The sequence below is a fragment of the Pan troglodytes genome, chromosome 23 (assembly GCF_028858775.2).
Source record: "Pan troglodytes isolate AG18354 chromosome 23, NHGRI_mPanTro3-v2.0_pri, whole genome shotgun sequence".
Taxonomy (NCBI): Eukaryota; Metazoa; Chordata; class Mammalia; order Primates; family Hominidae; genus Pan; species Pan troglodytes.
In genome coordinates this window covers 19,949,497-19,974,927 of record NC_086016.1, presented here as the reverse complement: position 1 = coordinate 19,974,927, position 25,431 = coordinate 19,949,497, and the positions used below count along the sequence as shown (strand labels likewise).

General features: G+C 49.8%; 1 long non-coding RNA gene across 1 annotated transcript; it reads right to left on the bottom strand.

Annotated features, from left to right (window-relative positions):
• Positions 1-4,541: 4,541 nt before the first annotated feature.
• On the bottom strand, positions 4,542-16,895 carry LOC129138479 (uncharacterized). Its single transcript, XR_008541768.2, has 4 exons — positions 16,652-16,895; positions 5,927-6,127; positions 5,716-5,825; positions 4,542-5,573 (listed from the first exon to the last, which is right to left on the bottom strand). It is a non-coding gene; the product is annotated as an uncharacterized LOC129138479 (long non-coding RNA).
• Between the last annotated feature and the right edge of the window lie 8,536 nt (positions 16,896-25,431).

Sequence of the window (25,431 nt, the reverse complement as noted above, 5' to 3'; positions counted from 1 at the left end):
AGCATTTCCTGGCCTAATTAAGCTGGGTAATGAGTAGCTAAGAGGAGGGGATAAAAGCCCTAGGCGGCTTAGAGCTGGGACAGTTTATGACAGGGGCGTCTGCAGCTGGTGACATTCCTAGGAAAATTATTTCTCATAACCCTGGGAAGTTGCATGCTGTTTCCTTAGCAGCAGAGTAAGCCCCAAAGGTGAGCATGGGGAACATTGCATCTTAAGGGGGCCTGACTGGAGGGTCCTAAAGGTGACAGGTGGGGGGTGCCGTGTGTCTGTAGGACTGATCAGAGCTGCAGAGCAGCTACAGGCCACCCGGGCTAATGCCCTTAGCTTAGTCCGAGGCCGGGGCATCCGTGGTGGCCACGTGACTCCCCAGGGCTTGGGTTTTGTCTTTCTTCTGAATGACAGGACTCTGCACAGCATGCAGTTTCTAAGACCGTATCCTTTCAGGGAAGGAAATCTGAGCTAGAGGCTCTGATCCTGACTCCTCCGCAGCCCACTATTAAGGGTGTGAAAATTGTGTTTTGGAAAATATCAGGCGCCCCAGCAGCCAGGAGTGGGTAGAAGAGCTCTCAGACAGGGGCCCTGGGGGAAAGGGGAAGGTGGGCACCAGGCGCTCTGGACGCCAGGGCCCGCCCTTCCAGAGACACTCAGGAGCCCAGCGTTGATTATCCCCACTCCCACTCTGCAGCCACAGCCTCAGCCCCCAAATTCTCCTTCTTTGGCACTCAGTTTTGTTTGTTTGTTTTTTGCGTCAGTTCTGTTTGTTTTTGTTTTCTTCAGTCACCTTGCACTCCTTCCTTAGTTGGCCAGGAAACTTCGTGCTGTATGGGGTGGAGCAGGGCAAGGCCCAGGCTCTGGAGCTCGGCCCATCCCCAAGTCTCTGAGTGAACTTGGGAGATCAGGTGACCTCTCAGCCATGGTTTTCCCATTTGTAGAATGAAGGCATTAGTGATGTCTAGTGTCCAGTATGTTATGAACCGCAACCTCCACTTGGCCTGTGAGTGGCGAGCGAGGCTGAAATTGGGCCATGTTTCCCAGACCTTTCAAATTAGGTTACCCAGTTTCACCCAAGAACATTTTTGCCCCAATTATCCTGTAAAGCAGAGTCATAGCTAGTGAGTATGTATTTTATTATTATTATTACTGTTATTATTAGAAACAGGGTCTCATTCTGTCATCCAGGCTGGAATGCCATGGTGTGAACATGGTTCGACCTCCCGGGCCCAAGCAATCCTCCCACCTCAGCCACCCGAATGGCTGGGACCACAGACACGTCACCACACCCAGCTAATTTTTGGAATTTTTTGTAGAGACTAGGTTTCACCATGCTGCCCAGGCTGGTCTCAAACTCTTGGGCCCAAGCGATCCTCCTGCCTTTGCCTCCCAAAGTGCTGGGATTACAAGCGTGAGTCACTTCGCCTGGCTGAATACCTGTTTTTGATGATGGAAGGGCCCATTCTCCTGCACTCTTGTAATCAATATTTGTTCTTTTCCAATTTTCTAAACAAGACCTGTCTGGTGCAATGTCCTCTGAGCCCCGCTTCCTCCACGGCTGGAGCCGGGAGCGGCAGGGAATGTGTGGGCATTCCATCTTTCCTTCTGATCGCCGCCCTTCACCCTCTGCCCTTGGCTGTTCCCACAGTCCCATCTATTCGCCTGGCCTCCTGCTTCTCTCTCTAAACGCGGAGTGAGTATGCAGATCACAAATAACCTGGTGTTTCCGTTTTTCCCTCTGGCGGTGGTTGCCCCTGGAGTGGAAGGAGACCTGGTGGCCAGATGCCTGACATGGCCGGGACAGCTGGTGCTCTCAGCATTCCTGGGGAAGGTCCCTGGGGATTGGACTTGAGGGGATCACACCAAGAAGAGGGGTGAGCAGGCCTGGCAGCTCACCCCTGTGACCCAGCCCACCTCTGGCTGGGCTGCCTGGCACGATCCCCCGGCCCGGCCGGCAGCAGCTGCGCAGGCCAGGGGAGCCAAATGGCTCCGCATGTGTAATCCTAGCTAAAAAGAGAAAGGGGAAAGATCTTGTAATTTCCCGGGACACAGACAACTGAAACCTGACACTCTTGCCAAGGAAGTCCTTTCACTGAGAGCGAGAGAGAGACAGAGAAGGAGGGAGGGAGGGGAGTGTGTGAGAGGCCACTCTGGAAGGTTCCGGGAGAGACAGAGAGAAGGAGGGAGGGCGGGGAGTGTGTGAGAGGCCATTCTGGAAGGTTCCGGGGCCAGCAGGAAGCCCTGAGCACAGCTCTCCTGTGAGTACCCCATGTGTCATCTGCCCTAGTCTTTGGCCTGAGCCAGGAGATGTGGCTGGTCTGCCCAGAGGGCACAGCAGTGGCGGCAGAGGCCCGGCCACCATCCGTCTCTGTTCATTGGGAGCCGCTGCCCCTTCCTTTCCCTGCCTTTTGTGTCAGGGAGCCAGATTGTGCTGTTGAGAAAAATGTGCTCGAAGCCCTTCAACTCGGCCAGTAAGAGCCATTCTTTCTTCCTGTCGCTCAGCGCTTTGTAAAACCAAATGTATGATCAGAGTGGAAGGAGTCCAGCCTGACTTGAACGGGTTAGGGTCATTCATCTTTGTTCAGCTATAAGGAATTGCAGGTGTTTGTTAGGCTAAAGCCACAGAAATTTGGGGAGGCCACTTTGCGACCAGCTCTGTGCTGGGTGCAGCTCTGGGGGACACAGGCATGTATGACAAGTGTCTGTCCTTGAGGTGTAGTTTGCCATCTGGCTGGAGCAACAAGACTTTCAGCCACAAGGATCAGTGAACGATACATGAAGGAGTCTCCAATCAAGAACCTGAAGGTGGGATACAGCCAGCCAGTGGTTCTGGGGGTCCGTCCTGGTGTGCTCTGTGGAGAAGCCTTCTTTTAGGTGAAATGTTCTCTGCCGCCATTCTGTGTCACCCGCTGTTGATTGCGCTCCTATGATGTGCCAGGCGCTGACCGGGCACCAGGGATGCTGCCGCCCTGGCGTAGCGCACTCTAAAGGCTCTGACTTCACTCTTACCTGTGCATGTTTGTATTTTATAGTTCATTTGTTTATTTACACACCATGTATGTTCAGTGTATCCAAAAAGATTCAAGGCAGTTTATCATTAATGGCACAAGTGCCAGAAACCCCAAAACCAGATTAAAGGTTGAGATCCAGGGTCTAGAGAAAGCTGGGGCTAAGGAATAAGTCCATCAGAAAAGTAGGATTCAAGGAAGTGCTGCAACATTTGAACCTAAAAGTTGGTTCCGAGCTGCCTGGTGGTTAGGTCAAAAAGGGAAATAGTGTGTCTAATATAAAGGAAACATTTCTTGTGTACATCCCTTCTTTCTGACGCCAACCTTCAGGCTCATTTCTTACCATCATCCCATGCACACTCCACCTTGCTTGACTGCATTCACTTCTGCAGAAGCACTGAGGGTCGGGCTCAATGGCACCTGAGCTTCTCCCACCTCCCCACTGCTCTGTCTGCTTAACTCCGGTGAACACCACTGGCCCTGCTTCAACAGGCAGTGCGGTCACTACATCACATGCCTGCCTGAGCCCGCAGTCAGGGCCCGCTGCCCTCCCCGTGTCGATGCCTCTCCTACCTGGCTCTGTCACGGCCCTCTCAGGGTACTGTCATTGCTCCCTGCTTCTTTCCCTACCTGCTGGTGAGTTGCTGCAGACCAGGAGTCCTGTCTCTCATCTCCACTATCCCAGGGCCTAGCACAGTGCCTGCTGCACTATAGCCAATAAATACTTGCCACTAACAATTATTTTGCACTTAATGATGTGACAACCACCATGGTAATTGTCTTACAAATATTATCTTTTCTTTTTTCCTTGTGGCAGGGTCTCACTCTATTGCCCAGGCCGGAGCTCACTGCAACCTCTTCCTCCTGGGTTCAAGCAACTCTCTTGCCTCAGCCTCCCAAGTAGCTGGGATTACAGGTGTGCACCACCAAGCCCTGTTACTTTTTGTATTTTTGATAGAGACTGAGTTTCGCTGCGTCGGCCAGGCTGGTCTCCAACTCCTGACCTCAAGTGATCTGCCCGCCTTGGCCTCCCAAAGTGCTGGGATTACAGGTGTGAACCATTGCACCAGGCCCATTTAACTCTTTTTTCTTTTTCCCCTGAGATGGAGTCTTGCTCTGTCGCCCAGGCTGGAGCGCAGTGGCGCAATCTTGGCTCACTGAAATCTCCGCCTCCCGGGTTCAAGCAGTTCTCTGAGTAGCTGGGATTACAGGCGTGCACCACCACGCCTGGCTAATTTTTGTATTTTTAGTAGAGATGGGGTTTCACCATGTTGGCCAGGCTGGTCTCGAACTCCTGACCTCGTGATCCACCCGCCTTGGCCTCCCAAAGTGCTGGGATTACAGGCGTGAGCCACCGCACCCAGCCCATATATTATCTCATTTAACTCTTAAAATAACCCTGTGACACAGTTGTTATTATGCCCATTTTACAAGTAAAGAAACTGAGATTAAATGAGCTGAGTAACCCAAGGACTCCTAATGGTGGACCTAGCCTCAAACTCAGATCTTCCTGACTTTGAAGCCAGTGGAAAGGATGAGACATTTTGCATTTATGGCCTTTTATTGGAATTATTTTGATCTGTTATTAGATTATGAGCCCTCAGAGGAAAGGGGGAAAGACCTCCCCACATGCACAGCAGAGAGCACGTTGCTTCGCACACAGTAGGAACTCCGGAAGTATTTCTCAGCAACAAGAGTTCTTTTTTTTTTTTTAGACAAAGTCTTGCTCTTGTCGCCCAGGTTAGAGTGTAGTGGCGCAATCCCGGCTCACTGCAACCTCCGTCTCCTGGGTTCAAATGATTCTCCTGCCTCAGCCTCCCGAGTAGCTGGGATTACAGGCATGTGCCACCACGCCCAGCTAATTTTTGTATTTTTAGTAGAGACGGGGTTTCACCATCTTGGCCAGGCTGGTCTCAAACTCCTGACCTCAGGTGATCCACCTGCCTCGGCCTCCCAAAATGCTGGGATTACAGGCATGAGCCACTGTGCCGGGCCAAGAGTTCTTAACAAAGACATGTGGAGAATTCTATCGCTGGCTTGCAGTAAGACTGAAACTTACAAGGCCCTCACCACCACCCAGTTGGCTTAATCACACTGTGGTATTCACAGGCCTTAGAACTTACAGCTGAAAAGGATCTTAGAAATCAGAGACTCCAACCCCCATGTTTCACAGCCCAAGAAACAGTTGCAGAGAGATCAAATGGCTCAACTAAGGTCACACAGCTCATTAGCAACAGCAAGGGCAGGGACAGATCTGACTCCAACTCCCCGGAATTGCTTTCCAATTTGGTTAAACATGTTACCTGGATTCAGCAAACAAGGTGACAAAAGGCCAGAGCGGGGAAGCCCACCAAGGCAACACCCCTCGGGAGAGTCACTAGTGGGCACCGACCTTGGCTCTCCAGCTAGCCTGCTCAACCGCAGGCAGGCTTCTCCCTTGCCCCTCCCCCAGCCACCATATTTCTTCCAGTAGCCACTCACCACCTCCTGCATGACCAGGTCTTTCTCAGGCATCTCTTGTTTGTGGGAAAGGTATTGGTGCATATCAGTCCTCCAACCTTCAGTGACTCCCTCCTGTGGACACAGCCTTGGCTCAGACTCCTAAAGGAGGTGGGGCTCTGAGCTCTACAGCGGAGCTCACAGGGTGATTCTGCCCCCCTCCACCAGGACATTCTGATTGTCATAACTGCGGGAGGCAGACAACTTGCTACTTCACCTGGAGAGTAGAGACTGACGATGCTGGTAAACATCCGACAGTGCACAGGACAGCCTCCAAACCAAAGAAATATCTGGCGCAAATGTCAGCAGTGCTGAGGATGAGAAGCCCTGCTGGACAAATGAGAAGAAGAGCTCTGCCCACTGATTCCTCCTGGCAGAAAAGTTCCCACTGGGCTCCTCTCTACCCTGCCCAGTGGGTCTGCAGGTACCTCTTCAGAGCCACTGGGTTTTTGGTCTCGTTTTTTCCTACCACTTCCACCAGCCATTTGGTGTTTCCGTTTTGTCTCCAACAAAACACCAAAAAAAGGGCAATGATTTTATTGAGCACCAAATGGGTTCACGGCAGAATGCTTGGTGTTTTTGGTGTTTTATGTATCTTACATTAGCTTTGCCTTGTCACTTAATTCCACCTGAAAAACAAAAGAGTAATTTAACTCTGAGTCAGAGCCAGATATTGTTAACATTTTACCAATGAGAAGACAGGCTCCGGGAGGTCAAGTAACTTGTTCAAGGTCACTCAGCCATTAACTGTTTCAAACCCAGCTGTGAGCTATCCAGGCTACTGTTACTTTCCACACGAAACAGCAGCAGGCTGTGCAGACAGGTATGAGACAGTCAGCAAATTAAAGGTTGTGTTTGTCTTTCTCAGACACCAAATCCATCCCCTGCCTTGTCCACAAGCAGGAAAGATAGAGTTCTGGGGAAATGTGATCTGGGCATGGTGGCTCACAACTGTAATCTCAGCACTTTGAGAGGCCAAGGCAGGAGGATCGCTTCAGGCCAGGAGTTTGAGACCAGCTTGGGCAACATAGGGAGACCCTGTCTCTACAAAACACTTAAAAATTAGCTGGGTGTGGTGGTGTGCACCTATAGACTCAGGAGGCTGAAGCGGGAGGATTCCTTGAGCCCAGGAGTTCAATGCTGCAGTGAGGCAAGGTCACCCCACTGCACTCCAGCCTGGGAGACAGAGCGAGACTCTTACTTTTTCTTTCTTTCTTTTTTTCTTTTTGTTTGTTTGTTTGAAATGGAGTCTCACTCTGTCTGTCGCCCAGGCTGGAGTGCAGTGGTGCGATCTTGGCTCACTGCAGCCTCCGCCTCCTGGGTTCAAGCGATTCTCCTGCCTCAGCCTCCTGAGTAGCTGGGACTACAGGCACACGCCACCATGCCTGGCTAATTTTTTTTTTTTTTTTTTTTTTAGTAGAGACGGGGGTTTCACTATATTGGCCAGGCTGGTCTTGAACTCCTGACCTCAAGTGATCCTCCCTCCTCGGCCTCCCAAAGTACTGGGATTATAAGCATGCGTCACCATGCTCAGCCAAGACTCTGTTTCGTTTTTTTTTTTGTTTTGTTTTCTTCTTTTCTTTTTTTTTTCTATTTTTTTTTTTTTTTTTGAGATGGAGTCTAGCTCTGTCACCAGGCTGGAGTGCAGTGGCACGATCTCGGCTCACTGCAACCTCCGCCTCCTAGGTTCAAGTGATTCCCCTGCCTCAGCCTCCCGAGTAGCTGGGACTACAGGTGCACACCATCACGCCTGGCTAATTTTTTGTATTTTAGTAGAGACAGGGTTTCACTATGTTGGCCAGACTAGTCTTGAACTCCTGACCTCGTGACCCACCCACCTTAGCCTCCCAGAGTGCTGGGATTATAGGTGTGAGCCACTGTGCCCGGCCGACTCTGTTTCTTAAAAAAAAAAAGAAAAAAGAAAAGGGCCAGCCACAGTGGCTCACGCCTGTAATCCCAACACTTTGGGAGGCCAAGGCAGGTGGATCACTTGAGGTCAAGAGTTCAAGACCAGCCTGGCCAACATGGTGAAACCCCGTCTCTATTAAAAATACAAAAATTAGCTGGGCGTGGTGGTGGGTGTCTGTAATCCCGGCTACTTGGGAGGCTGAGGCAGGGGAATCACTTGAACCCGGGAGGCGGAGGTTGCAGTGAGCTGAGATCGCACCATTGCACTCCAGCCTGGGTGACAGAGCTAGACTCCATCTCAAAAAAAAAAAAGAAAGAAGAAGGAAAGAAGGAAAGGAAGAAAGGAAGGAAGGAAGGAAAGGAAAGGAAGAAAGGAAGAAAGACAGACATAAGCTTGGGGGTGAAGACAGGCTGGTCCCCTGCCCCATCACCTTCCTAATTGCAGTGTCTTCACCTACATGCCTCAGAACTAAGGTGAGCCCTACTAACCCAGAGTTAAACTCTGAACTTCCAAGAAAAGCTCTGGAGGAGCTCCATCACCCAGCTCCTGGCACACACACCCCTCCCTGGGAGAAGGCATTCTGAGGTTCCCCTCCCCAACAGTTTGGGCCTCCATAGTGCCTACCATTGGCACTGGGGACTTATTAAACAGCCCTGATGCAGGGCTTCCGACACCAAACCCAGAGTCTGTCGTGACAACCTTAACGTTGTTAATAAGAGGATACTATGTGCATGGTAACATGTGTGTATGAGTGTGTACGTGTGTGTGCATGCACACATGTGCATGCTACTGAAAAGGTGGCCTTCATTCAGGGTTTAAACTGGGCCTTGGCCTCCTGGCCTCTTTGAGCTGCTTCCTGTTGACCTCTATCCCGGGGATGAGCATCCCCTGCAGTCGGGAATGGAGCTGGGCCCCTCCTGGCCTCCTCTGCTCAGATTAACCCCTTCCTCTCAGTTTGCCTGTGCCTGGCAGTGGGGCTCTGGGCCAAGGGGCCAGACACTCACTGGCTCCAGGGCTGGCGGATGCCATAAACCCGTTTTCCTTGGGGACTCCAGAGCTCCACATCTTACTTTCAGAAAGCACAAGTGTTTTGTTGGAAATGGCCTCAGGAGGAGGGAGAGCCCAGGGCTCTGTACACATGTTCCTCATTTGCCATTGGTGGGGCAGGGGCTGCGGCAGGGGACTGTGCTGGGGAGGCAGGCATGGGAGGGGAGAGAGCAGCTGCAGCTGCCACCGGAAGTTTGGCTTCAAGGAGGAATGGAGGGAGAGAGTGCAAGAAGAAGGGGTGGGACTTGGGGACAGGGGCGGTGTCACGGGGGAGGAGGGAGCAGGTGGTGACTTGTTTATCTGCTCAGCTGTTTTGTTTCCAGGAGCCTGAGAGAGAGACAGAAGCAGCTGGGAGGAGAAAAATCAACGCGGCCAGGGGCCCTACTGGTCCTTCTGCCTTAGCCACAGGTTCTGAAACCAAAGCAAAACCACCAGAGAGTGATTCATGTGGGTATGGCCCTCCCTCCCCCTGCCCAGAAAGGTTTCTCTTGAGCCCATATGCTACTTTCTGTCATGCAAACGCCCTGGCAATGCCTTCCTTGCCTTGGCGCAATGGCTCTGATTGGGTAGGCATCTCCGGGGGTTAATACTGGCACAAACTCATGTAAATCTTCCTGGGTCTAAGTCTGGTGTACTCTCATATGTGAATTGGCATGGTCCCGGAGGGCTAGTCAGCTAGCTCCTAGCCTCGAGATCGGCCTGGACCAAACCAAAAAAAAAATCATCTCTGGTGAAACAGGATAGCCACCCCACCCCCTGCTCAGCATTCCCCAGTGCCTCCCTTCACAGTGGCCAGTTTGGATTCTTCTCACCAAACGCTCAAGACCTGTGCAGGTTACTTATTGGTCCCCTTCATGCCCCAGATGCAAATTTGGCATCTCTCATTTGCATTCTAAAGTGTTTGGAGGCAAGGCTGGGATGCAGCTTAATTTGCCCTGATGTCTTTTGACCAGGTTAGTAAACATCCCTCCAGCCCATCTCAGCACTTGAGAATCTGGAAGGCAGCTATGCTTTAATTACAGTGCAATTTCAGGAGTTTGCTTGCTGTTCCCCCTTGGCTCTTTGTCTAGCTTATTATTTTCATCTTGTTGTTTGTTTGTTTAAATGAGAACTTTCGTAGACAATTCCCTCTCCCGCCTCCCCCAGAGGCCAGTCTGTGTTGCTAGAGGACTTTTTCTGCCTCCCTCTTGGTTTACAAAGCCAGGGCATCTCTGTTAACAAAGGGTCTGCGATCTGGCACTGGGCCTGGCAGTTAGGGACTGTGTAAGAAATGCAGATGCCTTTTGCAGATGCCTGCCCTGCTCCTCCTCTAAGCAGCCAAAATATCCCGCACCACCTCGGGAAGACCCCACATCCCAGCTTGCTGGTCTCTGAGCACTCTGCCCCGCCAACCCTATAGCGCTAGGAAGGCATGAAAGATGGAAAAGGCTGTGGGGGATTGAGTAAGGGATTCGGGAATGAGGGACCGTGACACTGTCTGTAGGTGGGTTGGCTTAGCAGGGGGATTGGGAGTGGCCGGCTGGAGTGGTGGAAAGAACTGGGGACAGGGAGTCAGGAAGCTGAGCTTTTATTCATCCCAGCTTTGCTACTGACAAGTTAGGTGGTCTTGGGCCAGACTGGGCCAAGTCTGGGCCTTCCTGTGTAAAACGCATGCTCCCATCTCAAGGTCCTTTTCTACTTTACAGATTCTCTTGCTTTTAGAATGCTAATTTCATTGACTGTGGCCCCTTTCCTTCTCCAGAGACAGGATAACCCAATAAAATCGCCCCTTAGGTGGGGTGTGTTGGCTCACACCTGTAGCCTGTAATCCCAGCACTTTGGAAGGCTGAGGCAGGTGGATCACCTGAGGTCAGCAGTTTGAGACCAGCCTGACCAACAAGTTGAAGCCCCATGTCTACTAAAAATAGAAAAATTAGCAGGGCGTGGTGGTAGGTGCCTGTAGTCCCAGCTACTCGGGAGGCTGAGACAGGAGAATTACTTGAACCTGGGAGGCAGAGGTTGCAATGAGCTGAGATCGTGCCACTGCACTCCAGCCTGGACGACAGAGCGAGACTCTGTATAAAACAAAAACAACAACAACAAAAAATTACCCCTTAATGGTGGTTGGTCAGACAGCCAGCTTGAATTGCTGTCTTTTTCCCAAACCCAGATTCCCTGGCTGAGGCACCAGTTAAAACTTTTATCTTAGGGAAGCTCTGGGAGTTGCCTCTTGCAGGTCAGGGGTTCCAAAGGGCAGAAGCTCCAGCATACCATCTTCTTGAGCATTTCCTGTTCAGATTTCTATGGGATTAATGGCTCCTCCACCTTCTACCTCCCAGGGAGGCTCCCTGAGCTCTGCTTTATATAAGGTAAGTGCTCTTGGGCTTCAGATGGATTCCATTTCATTTATCAAACGTTTCTTTGAGCACTTACTCTGTGACTGACATTGCTGGACCCAAAGGAATACAGAGATAACGGTTGACTTAGTCCTTATCCGAATAGAGTGGACCCACCTATTGGTGAGGCCAAATTTAATGGAACTCTCCGAAAACAATTCTGTCAAGGTTGGGCATGGTGGCTCGTGCCTATAATCCCAGCACTTTGGGAGGCTGAGGCGGATGGATCACGAGGTCAGGAGATTGAGACCATCCTGGCCAATATGATGAAACCCCGTCTCTACTAAAAATACAAAAATTAGCTGGGCGTGGTGGTGCGTGCCTGTAGTCCCAGCTACTTGAGAGGCTGAGGCAGGAGAATCGCTTGAACCTGGGAGGTAGAGGTTGCAGTGAGCTGAGATGGTGCCACTGCACTCCATCCTGGCTACAGTGCGAGACTCCATCAAAAAAAAAAAAAATTCTGTCAAACATCTCCCATTTCTCCCTTCAACTTAAAGAACATGGGAAAATAAACCAAGCGGACTGATAAATGGATTTCAAAGGTGATAGTGGAATTTATTTGTTACATTTAAGAAACTTAGCCTTAAGAAATGTATTCTGGTAGATTGTACTTACAAAGTCTTTGTCGACTATAGTTGCAATAATAACAAGAATAATACCAGCTATTCTTTCTTGAGTGCCTGCTATATATGTATCATGCATTGTGGCAGAAGTTTTACATGCTTTATCCTATGGGATTATTTAGTGAGGGAGGCGCTATTAAAATCTCCATTTTTATTATTGTTTTAACCTTTTTTTTTTTTTTTTTGAGACAGTCTTACTCTGTTGCCCAGGCTGGAGTGCAGTGGCGTGATCTCAGCTCACTGAAACCTCCGCCTCCTGAGTTCAAGCGATTCTCCTGCCTCAGCCTCCCAAGTAGCTGGGACTACAGGCGCACGCCACCATGCCTGGCTAATTTTTGTATTTTTGGTAGAGACGGGGTTTCACCATGTTGGCCAGGCTGGTCTTGAACTCCTGACCTCAGGCAATCCACCTGCCTTAGCCTCCCAAAGTGCTGGGATTACAGGCGTGAGCCACCCCACTTGGCCCTAACCATTTTTTTTTTTTAAGACAGGATCTGGCTCTTTTTCCCAGGCTGGAGTGCAATAGCACAATCATAGCTCATTGCAGTCTCAAACCCCTGGGCTTAGGCAAGCCTCCTGGCTGCCTGGGACTACAGATATGCACCACTACACCCAATTAATTTTTTTAATTTTTTCTAGAGAAGGGGTCTCCCTACGTTGCCCAGGCTAGGCTTGAACTCCTAGGCACAAGCCATAACTCCAAGACTAGGACTGGCATTCTAGTGAAAATTCAAGCAGTCTCCTGGCGGGTGGGTTTTGCCTCAGCATCTGTGATGCAGTCAAATGTCCAAAGGCCTAGATCCCACCCATCTCTACTTCAGCCATTTACACCAGGTTAGATGAGAGAATCAAGAACTGATGAATTTTTAAAGTTTTTTTTTTGGAGTACCTGTTTTGTGTAAGACCCTGTGATAGAGATGGGGGTTCTGGTGGGGAGATAGCAAGCCAGGCGTGGTTCTCCTCCTAAAGGAGCTTACAATCCTCAAAAAATATTCTTGGCTGGGCACGGTGGCTCATGCCTGTAATTCCAGCACTTTGGGAGGCTGAGGTGGGTGGATCACAAGGTCAGGAGTTCGAGACCAGCCTGGCCAATATGGTGAAACCCTGTCTCTACTAAAAAATACAAAAATTAGCCGGGCATGGTGGCGGCCACCTGTAATCCCAGCTACTCGGGAGGCTGAGGCAGGAGAATGGTGTGAACCCGGGAGGCGGAGGTTGCAGTGAGCCAAGATCACGCCTGAGAGAGACTCCATCTCAAGGAAAAAAAAATTCTTTAAGTCTATTTTTGCCACTTTTTTTGGTTTTTTTTGGAACAGGGTCTCACTCCGTTACCCATGCTGGGGTGCAATGTCACGATCTTAGCTCACTGCAACCTCCGACTCCCAGGTTCAAGCGATTCTCCTGCCTCAGCCTCCCAAGTAATTGGGATTACAGGCGCCCACCACCATGCCTGGCTAATTTTTGTATTTTTAGTAGAGATGGCATTTTGCCACGTTGGTCAGGCTGGTCTGGAACTCCAGACCTCAGGTGATCAGCCCGTGTTGGGCTCCCAAAGTGCTGGGATTACAGACGTGAGCCACCACACCCAGCTAACCTTTTATTCTTTTTTTTTTTTTGAGACGGAGTCTCGCTCTGTCCTCCAGGCTTGAGTGCAGTGACGCGATCTCGGCTCACTGCAAGCTCTGCCTCCCAGGTTCACACCATTCTCCTGTCTCAGCCTCCCGAGTAGCTGGGACTACAGGCGCCTGCCACCACGCCCAGCTAATTTTTTTTTTTTTTTTTTTTGTATTTTTAGTAAAGATGGGGTTTCACCATGTTAGCCAGGATGGTCTCGATCTCCTGACCTGGTGATCTGCCTGCCTTGGCCTCCCAAAGTGCTAGTATTACAGGCGTGAGCCACTGCGCCCGTCCTAAACTTTTATTCTTTTATCTCTCTTTCTCTCTCTCTCTTTTTTTTTTTTTTTTTTTGAGACAGTCTCACTCTGTCACCCAGGCTGGAATGCGGTGGCGCAATCTCGGCTTATTGCAACCTCTGCCTCCTTTGTTCAAGTGATTTTCCTGCTTCAGCCTCCCTAGTAGCTGGGATTATAGGCGCGTACCACCATGTCCAGCTAATTTTTGTATTTTTAGTAGAGACGGGGGTTTCACCATGTTGGCCAGGCTGGTCTTGAACTCCTGACCTCAAGAGATCCGCCCGCCTTGGTCTTCCAAAGTGCTGGGATTACAGGCGTGAGCCACCGCGTTCATTTCTCATTTTACCCTCTTTTCTCATTTTTACCCTTTGTAGCCAGGAATGATTTTGTACCCTTGTAAATGGCTCTAAATTCTGGGTCCATCCTTGCTGCTAATCCTTTTACTGTGTTCCTCTTCACACTGGGAGAAATGCCCAGGAGGGACTCTCGCTTTTCTGTGTAGGGGCTGTGTCTCCCAAAGGCTGCCCTTATGGGAGACATGTTTGTCTTCATCTCTAATATACCAATTAAGAATCCTGCCTTAGTTGTCCAGCCCCAGATCCAGTGTTTCCTGGTCTGATTCTAGGGGCCCAGCAAGTCCCTAAACTCATTCAAGCCTCAGGGGATCCAGGCTGGAATAGCAGTGGGGCCAATATCTGGGCAGAAGACCAAGAGAGGGAACCAGGTAGGCAAACACCATCAGCTGAGAGGCCCTGTCTTTACATCTCCATCTAGTTTTCAAACTTATTATTACGGCAAATTTCAAACATAGAGAAAGTTAGAAAGAATATGCACATAATTGACCACCTAGATTCAACAAAGATAAACTTTTTACAATATTTGCCTATTTGGCCTCTCTCTTTCTGTTATTTTATTTTATTTTATTTTTTGAAAGAGTCTCGCTCTGGCATCCAGGCTGGAGTGCAGTGGCGGGATTTTGGCTCACTGCAACCTCCATCTCCCGGGTTCAAGCAATTCTCCTGCCTCAGCCTCCTGAGTAGTTGGGACTATAGAGGCGTGCTACCATGTCCGGCTAATTTTTGAATTGTTAGTAGAGACTGGGTTTCACCAGGTTGGCCAGGGTGGTCTTGAACTCCTGACCTTATGTGATCTGCCTGCCTCGGCTTCCCAAAGTGATGGGACTACAGGCGTTAGCCACCGCGCCTGGCCAAAATATTTATTTTTTAAATTGACCATATTAGCCATTTTATTTTATTTTATTTATTTTTTAATTTTTTTTCTTTCTTTTTTTTTTTTTTTTGAGACGGAGTTTCACTCTTGTTGCCCAGGCTCACCGCAACCTTTGCCTCTGCCTCCCAGGTTCAAGCAATTCTCCTGCCTCAACCTCCCGAGTAGCTGGGATCACAGGCGCACACCACCATGCCTGGCTAATTTTGTATTTTTAGTAGAGACGGAATTTCTCCATGTTGGTCAGGCCGGTCTCAAACTCCCGGCCTCAGGTGATCCACCCACGTCAGCCTCCCAAAGTGCTGGGATTACAGGTGTGAGCCACCGTGCCTGGCCTATTTTTAAATATTTTTTAGAGATAGAGTCTTGTTCTGTTGCCCAGGATAGAGTGCAGTGGTGTGATCATAGCTCACTGCAGCTTTGAACTCCTAAGTTAAAGAGATCCTTCCGCCTCAGCCTCCCAAATACCTAGAACTATGGGTGTGTGCCACCACACCTGGCTAATTTTTTTATTTTTATATTTTAATTTTTTCTTTTTTTCTTTTCTTTTTTTTTTTTGAGACAGAATCTCGCTCTGTCACCCAAGCTGGAGTGCAGTGGCCCGATCTCGGCTCACAGCAACCTTCACCTCCTGGGTTCAAGTGATTCTTCTGCCTCAGCCTCCTGAGTAGCTGGGATTACAGGTGCATGCCACCACGCCTGGCTAATTTTTGTATTTTTAGCAAAGACAGGGTTTCACCATGTTGGTCAGACTGGTCTCAAACTCCTGATCTCTTGATCCATCTGCCTTGGCCTCCCAAAGTGCTGGGATTACAGGCGTGAGCCACTGTGCCCAGCCTAATTTTTCAGCTTTTAAAACATTTCATTTTATTTATTCAGTATTCATCTATTTAGAAACAGGGTCTTGCTCTTTTTCCCAGGCTGGAGTGCAGTCATGCAATCATGAATCACTGCAGCCTCAAACTGCTGGGCTCAAGCCATCCTCCTGCCTCAGCCTCCTTAGTAGCTGGGACTGGTAGGGATTTGCCATCATGTTCAGCTTAATTTTTAAAAAATTTTTATGGAGATGAAGTCTCCTTATGTTGTCCAGGCTGGTCTGGAACTCCTGGTCTCAAGTGATCCTCCCACCTCAGACTCCCAAAGTACTGGATTGAGCTCACCCAAAGTAGGGGTGAGCTACCACATCCAGCCAATTTTTCAGCTTTTTGATCTTGGACAAGTCACTTAAGATCCTGAGCCTTGGTTTCCCTACCTTTAAAATGGCACAGGCTTGGCTGGGTGCGGTGGTTTACACTTGTAATCCCAGCCCTTTGGGAGGCCGAGGCAGGCGGATCACTTGAGGTCAGGAGTTCAAGACCAGCCCGGGCAACATGGTGAAACCCTGTCTCTACTAAAAATACAAAAGTTAGCCAGTCCTGGTGGCACACAACTGTAGTCCCGGCTACTTGGGAGGCTGAGGCATGAGAATTACTTGAACTCGGGAGGCAGAAGTTGCAGTAAGCCGAGATTGTGCCACTGCACTCCAGCCTGGGTGACAGAGCAAGACTCTGTCTCAAAAGGAAAAAGAAAGGCACAGGGTTGTGTTAGTGACGAGCAATGTATTTGCACTGCTATAGTGGAATACCTGGGTAATTTATAAAGAAAAGAGGTTCTGGCTGGGTGCGGTGGCTCACGCCTGTAATCCCAGCACTTTGGGAGGCCGGGGTGGGCAGATCACGAGGTCAAGAGATCGAGACCATCCTGCCTAACATGGTGAAACCTCGTCTCTCCTACAAATACAAAAATTAGCCGGGCGTGGTGGCGGGCGCCTGTAGTCCCAGCTACCCGGGAGGCTGAGGCAGGAGAATGGCGTGAACCCGGGAGGCAGAGCTTGCAGTGAGCCGAGACCATGCCACTGCACTCCAGCCTGGGTGACAGAGCGAGACCCCATCTCAAAAAAAAAAAAAAAAAAAAAAAAAAGAGGTTTTATTCGTCTCACGGTTTGAGACTGACACAAAACAAAAAACAAAAAACAAAACAAAACAAAAGAAAACAAAACAATGGGAAAGCTGTGTTTTACCTCTGCCATTCTCTTGGCTCTCCATTCATGGTCGCAGGGTGGCTGCTGCAGCGCCAATGGTTACATCCTATTGTGGCAAGAAACAAAGATGGCAAAACGGGAGGAGGATCTTTTCCAAGCTCCTCATCCCCTGCCAGCAAATGTCAGTGTCCGCTTATGCCTCTTTGAGTAGAATGGGTCATATGCCTACTCCTAAGCCAGTTACTGTCAAGGAAGCCTGGAATCCACAGAGTTCTAGCCAATCACAAGGAAGCCTGGAATCCGCAGAGTTCTATCCAATCACAAGGAAGCCTGGAATCCGCAGAGTTCTATCCAATCACAAGGAAGCCTGGAATCCGCAGAGTTCTAGCCAATCACAAGGAAGCCTGGAATCCGCAGAGTTCTATCCAATCACAAGGAAGCCTGGAATCCGCAGAGTGAGCTATCCAATCATAGTTCACTCCTTAGGGCTGGGTTCACCTTCCCTGAAAATATTGCCACTGTGAACAAAATAGTAAGGAACAAAGGAGGAACTGGGTGGACAGCCAGCAGTGTCTCCCATAGTAACCGAAGATAGTCATTCTCTGATCAACCCTGTCAACAGCTCCCCAAAGGGCAGTGTGTCTACATGGAGCCTAGCAAAGGAAAGCCAAAAAGCCAGGCTCGAGAAATGCCCGCTTTATGTGCAGGGAGAGGTTGATGCCAAAGAGACAGCAAACTGTGAGCGTTCCTTTACCACATCGTGTGTAAACCCTAATTGCGAAGCTTCATTACAAGACAGGGGACTTTGCTTTCAGAGAAGGTTGCCCAAGTAAAAAGAATAGCTCCTTTTTGGTGAGGATGAAGCACTTGCTTTTTTTTTTTTAGACGGAGTCTCCCTCTGTCGTCCATGCTGGAGTGCAATGGCGGGATCTCGGCTCACCGCAACCCCTGCCGCCCGGGTTCAAGCAATTCTCCTGTCTCAGCCTCCTGAGTAGCTGGGACTACAGGCGCACGCCGCCATGCCTGGCTAATTTTTGTATTTTTAGTGGAGACGGGGTTTCACCATATTGGTCAGGCTGGTCTCGAACTTCTGACTTCAGATGATCCGCCCGCCTCAGCCTCCCAATGTGCTAGGATTATAGGCGTGAGCCACTGTGCCTGGCCTAGCACTTGCTTTTTTTTATTTTCTTTTCTTTTCTTTTTTTTGAGACAGAGTCTAGCTCTGTCACCCAGGCCGGAGTGCAGTGGCGCCATCTCGGCTCACTATAAGCTCCGCCTCCAGGGTTCACGCCATTCTTCTTCCTTAGCCTCCCAAGTAGCTGGGACTACAGGCACCTGCCACCACTCCCGGCTAATTTTTCTGTATTTTTAGTAGAGACGGGGTTTCACCGTGTTAGCCAAGATGGTCTTGATCTCCTGACCTCGTGATACACCCGCCTCGGCCTCCCAAAGTGGTGGGATTACAGGCGTGAGCCACGGCACCCGGCAGCACTTGCTTTTTCTAATAACAAAGTGCCGTGACTGCTCTGCCATCTGCCAAGAGCTGTGGAACCAAGGGTCTGGGCTGGAGGCTAGAAGGCCATGGTTCTGGGGACCCCACTTGCACCCTCTTACTGATTTTATGGAGTGGACCCAAGAGCACCAGCTCTGTCTAAAGGGGGCAGCTACTGGTTTTGCCTTGTATGAAGAAGAGTCCCCTTTTGCCCAATATTCTGATTTTTTTTTCTAGGAGAATTTAAAAATGTTAATACTATGTGATGTTGTCTCCTTTTTTTAAAGCTAGCAAAAAATTCAAAATAATATTTTATTTTATTTTGAGATGGGGTTTTGCTATGTCACCCAGGCTGGAGTGCAGTGGCGTGATCTCGGCTCACTGCAATCTCAGCCTCCCAGGTTCAAGTGATTCTCCTGCCTCAGCCTCCAGAGTAGCTGGGATTACAGGCATGTGCCACCACACCTGGCTAATTTTTGTATTTTTAGTAGAGATGGGGTTTCACCACATTGGTCAGGATGGTCTCGAACTCCCGACCTCATGTGATCCGCCTGCTTCGGCCTCCCAAAGTGCTGGGATTACAGATTTGAGCCACTCCTCCCAGCCATCAAAAGAATATTCTAAATATGGTGGACCAAACACAACATCTGAAGGTTCTATTTTGACCTCCAGGTAGGTGTGCATGAGGGATCCTTTTGGGATACTGACAGTGTTCTATAATAAACTCTAGAAGTGATATCCCTGAAAGTATGGTCTTACTGGTAATGTTCTAAAATGTATTAAGGTAATGGCTGTGCAGTTTGGTAAATTGACTAAAATTATTGAATTGTACACTTGAAAGGGATGAATTATATATATAAAATATGCCTCGGCCAGGCGCGGTGGCTCATGCCTATAATCCCAGCACTTTGGGAGGCCGAGGCAGGCGGATCACAAGGTCAGGAGTTCGAGACCAGCCTGACCAAAATGGTGAAACCCCATCTCTACTAAAAATACAAAAATTAGCCGGGTGTGGTGGTGCGTGCCTGTAGTCCCAGCTACTCGGGAGGCTGAGGCAGGAGAATTGCTTGAACCCGGGAGGCGGAGGTTGCAGTGAGCCAAGATCGTGCCACTGCACTCCAGCCTGGGCAACAGAGCGAGACTCCATCTCAAAAAAAAAAAAAAAAAGCCTCAATAAAGTTGAAAAAAATTTGTCCTGCCGGCTGTAGTTTGTAGTCGAAGGCCTAGAATATTATTCCTAAGGCCTTTCTCCCTTCCTGATTGTGGTTTTGTAGAGGCACCAACCCTGCTGATAGTGAGAACTGACAACATCAGCTTCTAAGTGAGGGAGTGTGGCCCAGTGGTTCATACATGGGCCATGGAGTCACCTGAGTTCAATTCTGCTTTCCTCAACGACTAGCCATGTGACCTTGAACAAGTGATGTCCCCAGACTAGTCAGCTTTTCAGGACTCAGTTTTCTCATCTCTACAATGACAATGGTTATAATATCTGGAAGATTAAATGATGCCACACATGTAAAGCATCTGGTACAATGTAAGTCCTCAAGTAGTATTTCTCATTAGGAACTCTTGCCACTAAGCCCAGTGACCCGTTTAGTACCTGAACTAAATGAGGTGGAGCTTGCAGTGAGCCGAGGTCGCGCCACTGCACTCCAGTCTGGGCCACAGAGCTAGACTCTGTCTCAAAAAAAAAAAAAAAAAGATTTTAAAAAGGTGGTGAATTCAAGTTGTGTCTTCAGAAGTTCAGATCTGGGCTCATTTTTCTTGGGTAATCTAGGAGGGTCAATTTTGCACTACCGATCTCCACTCCACCCCAACAAATGTTGCTCCTAAAATGGCCGTGGGACCTCCATTACTTTCTCAGCAAAAGTGAATTCTCGGCTGGGCGAGGTGGCCACGCCTGTAATCCCAGCACTTTGGGAGGCCAAGGGGGGTGGATCATCTGAGGGTGGGAGTTCAAGAACAGCCTGACTAACATGGAGAAACCCCGTCTCTACTAAAAGTACAAAATTAGCCCAGCATGGTGACGCATACCTATAATCCCAGCTAGTCAGGAGGCTGAGGCAGGAGAATCACTTGAACGTGGGTGTCAGAGGTTGTGTTGAGCTGAGATCGTGCCATTGCACTCCAGCCTGGGCAACAAGAGCGAAACTCCATCTCAAAAAAAAAAAAAAAAAGAAGTGAATTCTCACGTACTTGTTTCAGACAGGTTTTTTTTTTGTTGAGACGGAGTCTTGCTCTGTTGCCCAGGCTGGAGTGAAGTGGCGCGATCTTGGCTCACTGCAAGCTCCGCCTCCCGGGTTCACGCCATTCTCCTGCCTCAGCCTCCCAAGTAGCTGGGACTACAGGCGCCCGCCACCATGCCCAGCTAATTTTTTGCATTTTTAGTAGAGATGGGGTTTCACCGTGTTAGCCAGGATGGTCTCGATCTCCTGACCTCATGATCCGCCCACCTCAGCCTCCCAAAGTGCTGGGATTACAGGCGTGAGCCACCGCGCCCGGCTCAGACAGGTTTTTAAGATACTGCTAATATAGCACTTGGAATGAAGGCACTCTGGCTGTCACTAGGGCGTGGTCACTGCCCAGGGACTCCTGCCCATAGAAGAATGAAGCCCTACCCAGAGGCACCCTCTGCACACCTGTGAAACCCCAGCAGGGGCTGCCACATTCCCTGGGTTATGGGTGCGGCAATGTGAACCGGGAATAAAACCTGGGGCCTTTCAGAGTGGCAGAGGAGGCTGAAAAGAGGTGGAGAGAGCCCAGCTGCACTCACAGGCCAACACAGACCCCTGGTCTACAAGGAGTCCGTCCCCCAGAATGGGTCAGGCCAGAAATCCGTTCTAGTCCTCAGTTCCCCATGTTCTCTGTCCTCTGTGTCTCTCGCCAATTGCATAGGCTCCTCTTGTCTTTCTCTCCTTCCCTCCCCTGCCTGCATCTTCTCAACAGATGCCCTGTGCCGTCAATAAGTAGCCACGGGCCCCCCAAGCAAACAGGGGCATTCTCACCAGTATCTGAGTGCTCCCAAAGGGCTGTGGGGTCCGATAAGGTGGGAATGGGGCACAGATGGGGCTCATTCGCCTGGCCTGTTGGTTGAACTTGCCCCCTGGGGTGTGGCCATAGAGTTGTGGTGGGGAACCCCTTTTTCATGTACCCTGAGTAGGGGAAGCTGTGTGGAGAAAGTGGGGGGTAGGACTCTGCTGAGCAGGGCGAGGCCCACGGTTGTCTCATGACATTAGAAACATGAAATGAAACTCGAGGTCTTGAGTCATCCCTGTGACTGAGGCTTTTGGACTGGCTTTTTTTTTTTTTTTTTTTTTGAGACAGAGTTTAGCTCTTGTTGACCATGCTAGAGTGCAATGGCGTGATCTCAGCTCATTGCAACCTCTGCCTCCTGGGTTCAAGAGATTTTCCTTCCTCAGCCTTCCTGAGTAGCTGGGGTTACAGGCACGCGTCACCACGCCCGGCTAATTTTGTATTTTTAGTAGAGACAGGGTTTCTCCATGTTGGTCAGGCTGGTCTCGAACTCCCAACCTCATGTGATCCGCCCGCCTCGGCCTCCCAAAATGTTGGGATTACAGGCGTGAGCCACCGTGCCCAGCCTCGGACTGGCTTTTACCATTTTGAACAGAAAGTCTGCAGCGTGAACAATGGCTCAGGCTGATGAATGCTTCAGTCTAAGTGATTTAGCTGGTGCTGACCCGCTCCCTCATTGATCTTCCTCATTCCCAATTCCAGCAGCAATTGAAGTCTGCACCACACAATTTAGAACTCAGTTGTATATCACCTGCTGCTGTTCCTGTTGTTTCCTATGAGTTGGTCTTGCCTTTCCAGCAAGAATTACAAGCTCCTTCAGGACTGGGATCAAGTTTGTTTGATACTCCTTTAGCCTCCAACGCCACTCAATAAATACCCCTTGATTAGATCAGATAATATTTGCATTGCAGTGAGCCAACTTGGCACAGAGAGGCACTCAATAAATGCTTGCATGAAGGAGTGATTTTTTTCTGTTGACAAAGGACAAGACAGATCTTTCTGAAATTTTGCAGGAGATACTTACATCTAAACTTGGTCTGCTGATTATGACAAATCTCAGCCCTCTCTTCTGAAATCACTTCCCTCAACTAGTGAAATAGGTTGGTGTTAGTATTCCATACTTACAGTGTTGCTGGCTGAGTGGTGTCTCCCCCAAAATTCATGGGTTGGTTTGTTTTGTTTTGTTTTGTTTTGAGACAGAGTCTTGCTCTGTTGCCCAGGCTGGAGTGCAGTGACACGATCATAGCTCACTGAGCCTCGACCTCCTGGGCTCAAGGGATCCTCCCATCTCAGCCTCCCAATGCGTTGGGGTTATAGGTGTGAGCCACCACTCCTGGCCCAAAACTCGTGTGTTGAAGCCTTAATGCTCAGTACCTCAAAAGGTGACTGTACTTGGAGATAGGACCTTTAAAGAGGTGATTAAATTAAAAGGAGGCCCTTAGGGTGGGCCTAATCTAATCTGACTGGCGTCCTTACGGGAACAGGAAATTCGGAGTGGGAAGAGATAGCAAGGGTCCTTGTTGGCACACTGAGGCCTCAGAAGAAACCAAGCTTGTCAACACTTTGATCTTGGACTTCCAGCCCACGGAACTGTGAGGAAATAAGTTTCTGTTTTTTGAGTCACCAAGATTGTGATATTGTGTGATGGCAGCCTCAGCCAACTAACACAGAGAGAAGTTGAGGTCTCCAGAAGGGAAGTATCTTCTGTCATGGAGTAAGCCCCTAAGCTGTCCAGAATTCCCCAAGGTCATGTGTCCCTAAGTGCGGGCACTCCCAAAGGGGTGCCACAGTCTAGCCGTGTCCTGGATTTACTCCTTCTTGTGCTCCCTTCATACCAAGCCAAGGGTCTCTGTCTCCGTGGGGCATTCTCCCCTGGATCCTGGCCACTCCACACCCCTCCCCACCCTCTCACATTCCCACCTCCACATCCCTGCAAGCACCCATGTGAGATGTGCCCTGCCACACTGCAAGGAAGTGCAAGGCTCACACGGTGTTTTGTTGGGGTGACTCCAGAGAGCCTTCTTCCAGGGCTCCATTCTCTTTGCATGGGAGGACAGCATCAGGCAGTTCCATCCACGGGCTGCCTAGTCTGAGCAGTTGCTAGCGTCAGGGTAGGGCAGACCTCTGAGGCCAGGCCAGTGGGCGGGCAGAAGCCACGCTCCCAGGCACCAGCCAGGAAGCTGGATCTAGGGGTGGGCATGTGGAGGTGGGAATTCCAACAATGTCTGGGAGAAAGACAGGTGAGGCACAACAGTCAGAGGACCAGAAGGAAACCAATGAGTGGAGGCCTGGTCGGGCCATCTGGGCAATTGCCTGTTTGTTTAAGAGATCCAACTCTGAGTGTATGGAATTGAGAGACCTGGGCCCAAGGGGCAGAGGGTAGGGGACTCCCATGCAGTTTATGCCCTGGAGTTCTTTTTTTTTTTTCTTTTGAGACAGAGTCTCACTCTGTTGCCCGGGCTGGAGTGTGGTGGCGTGATCTCAGTTCACTGCAACCTCCGCCTCCCAGGTTCAAGCGATTCTCCTGCCTCAGCCTCTGAAGTAGCTGGGATTACAGGCGCCCGCCACCATGTCCAGCTAATTTTTTTGTATTTTTAGTAGAGACAGAGTTTCACCATGTAGGCCAGGTTGGTCTCAAATTCCTGACCTCATGATTTGCCCGCCTCAGCCTCCCAAAGTGCTGGGATTACAGGCGTGAGCCACCGCGCCTGGCCAACACCCTGGAGTTCTCTCTCGTGTATCTATCAGATTTTGTTTGCCCCCTTTCTCCTACCTGCACCTAGAAAACTGTTTTTCACCTGGATTCCCGTTTTCCAGTGTCAGCTATGTGTCACACTTTGCCAGCTTTTGCCCAACCACGTAGGATGTGATCTGAGCACACAAACACCTTCCAGGTTTTAAAAAACTGTTCACAGTTAATCATTGCAGGCACGTCTTGGTTACTGAGGCTGGCCTTTGTCTGGAAGTGTCTTCTAGGTAGACTTTGACTAGCAGAGAGTAGCACCTTTGAGGCTGGTGTGGACTGCCTCATTGCATGGTGCCCACCTTCCGTGCATGGCCCCTCAGTGTGATACCCAGGGGGCTTTGTCTGCGGGTGGGGTGTGATAGCAAACCTTCTGTGAAAGGGAGGCTGCCACTCCCCTTCGCTACCCGCCACTTTGATCTAACCTAGCTGGGTGCACTGTTGTCCTTGGTTTGCTTCTACAACACTGCAGTTTCTGTGTCACCTTAAGCCCTTGAAACCTAGTGACCGACCTTCTGAAATGCCTCTGCAGCTCCATCACTCATCCTAGAAAGATGGCATTATCCATCCTCAAGGAAGATACCCATCCTAAAGAAAGATTCAGCTAGGATATACAATGCTTCTCAAACTTGACCAGGCACGAGGATCACTGGAGGGGTGGTTAAAGCAGATTCCTGAGTCCCCGCCCTGGAGTTTCTGAGTCGGGAGGTCTGGGAAGGTGAGGCTGCTGAGTCTGGCCAGGGGCCGTACTCTGAGACCCACAGAGCTAGGATTACAGACTGTGCCATCTCTCTGAGTGTGTGCGACTGAACACTTGCTTTTAACCATTCTTTCTCAAACACTCTCTTGCGAATGTTGAGGAGAGCCTGGATCAGGGTCCTGGATAAGAGCTGACGAAATAGAACCAACAGTGGGTCTCTGGGCCTAGTTAGCCCTGAAATGTAGTTGGGGCTGAGCCTGATATTTCACAGGCTGCTTCTTGACTCATGTTTGAAATTTTTTTTTTAATCCAGTGTGATTTATTCTTTCTTTGAGACAAGGGCTTGCTCTGTTGCCCAGGCTGGAGTGCAGTGGCACAATCATAGCTCACTGTAGCATTGACCTCCTGGGCTCAAGTGATCCTCCCGCCTCCCAAAGTGCTGGGATTAGAGGTGTTAGCCACCACACCCAGCCAAACTCTAACAAAATACTGTAGAGAATAAATCACAATAAAGCAGGTGCAGTGGCTCATGCCGGCAATCCCAGCACTTTGGGAGGCCAAGGCAGGAGGATCGCTTGAGCCCAGGAGTTCAAGACCAGCCTAGGCAACATAGCGAGACCTCATTTCTACAAAAAAATTTTTCAAAAATTAGCCAGGCATGGTGGCACGTGCCTGTGGTCCCAGCTGCTCAGGAGGGAGACTGAGGTGAGGGGATCCCTTCAGCCTGAGAGGTCCAGGCTCCAGTGAGCTATGAATGTTTGCACCATTGCACTCCAGCCTGGTGAGGCAGAGCAAGGCCCTGTCTCTAAATTAAAAAATAAGAAGTCCAGGGAGGCTCAGCTGAGTTCTCT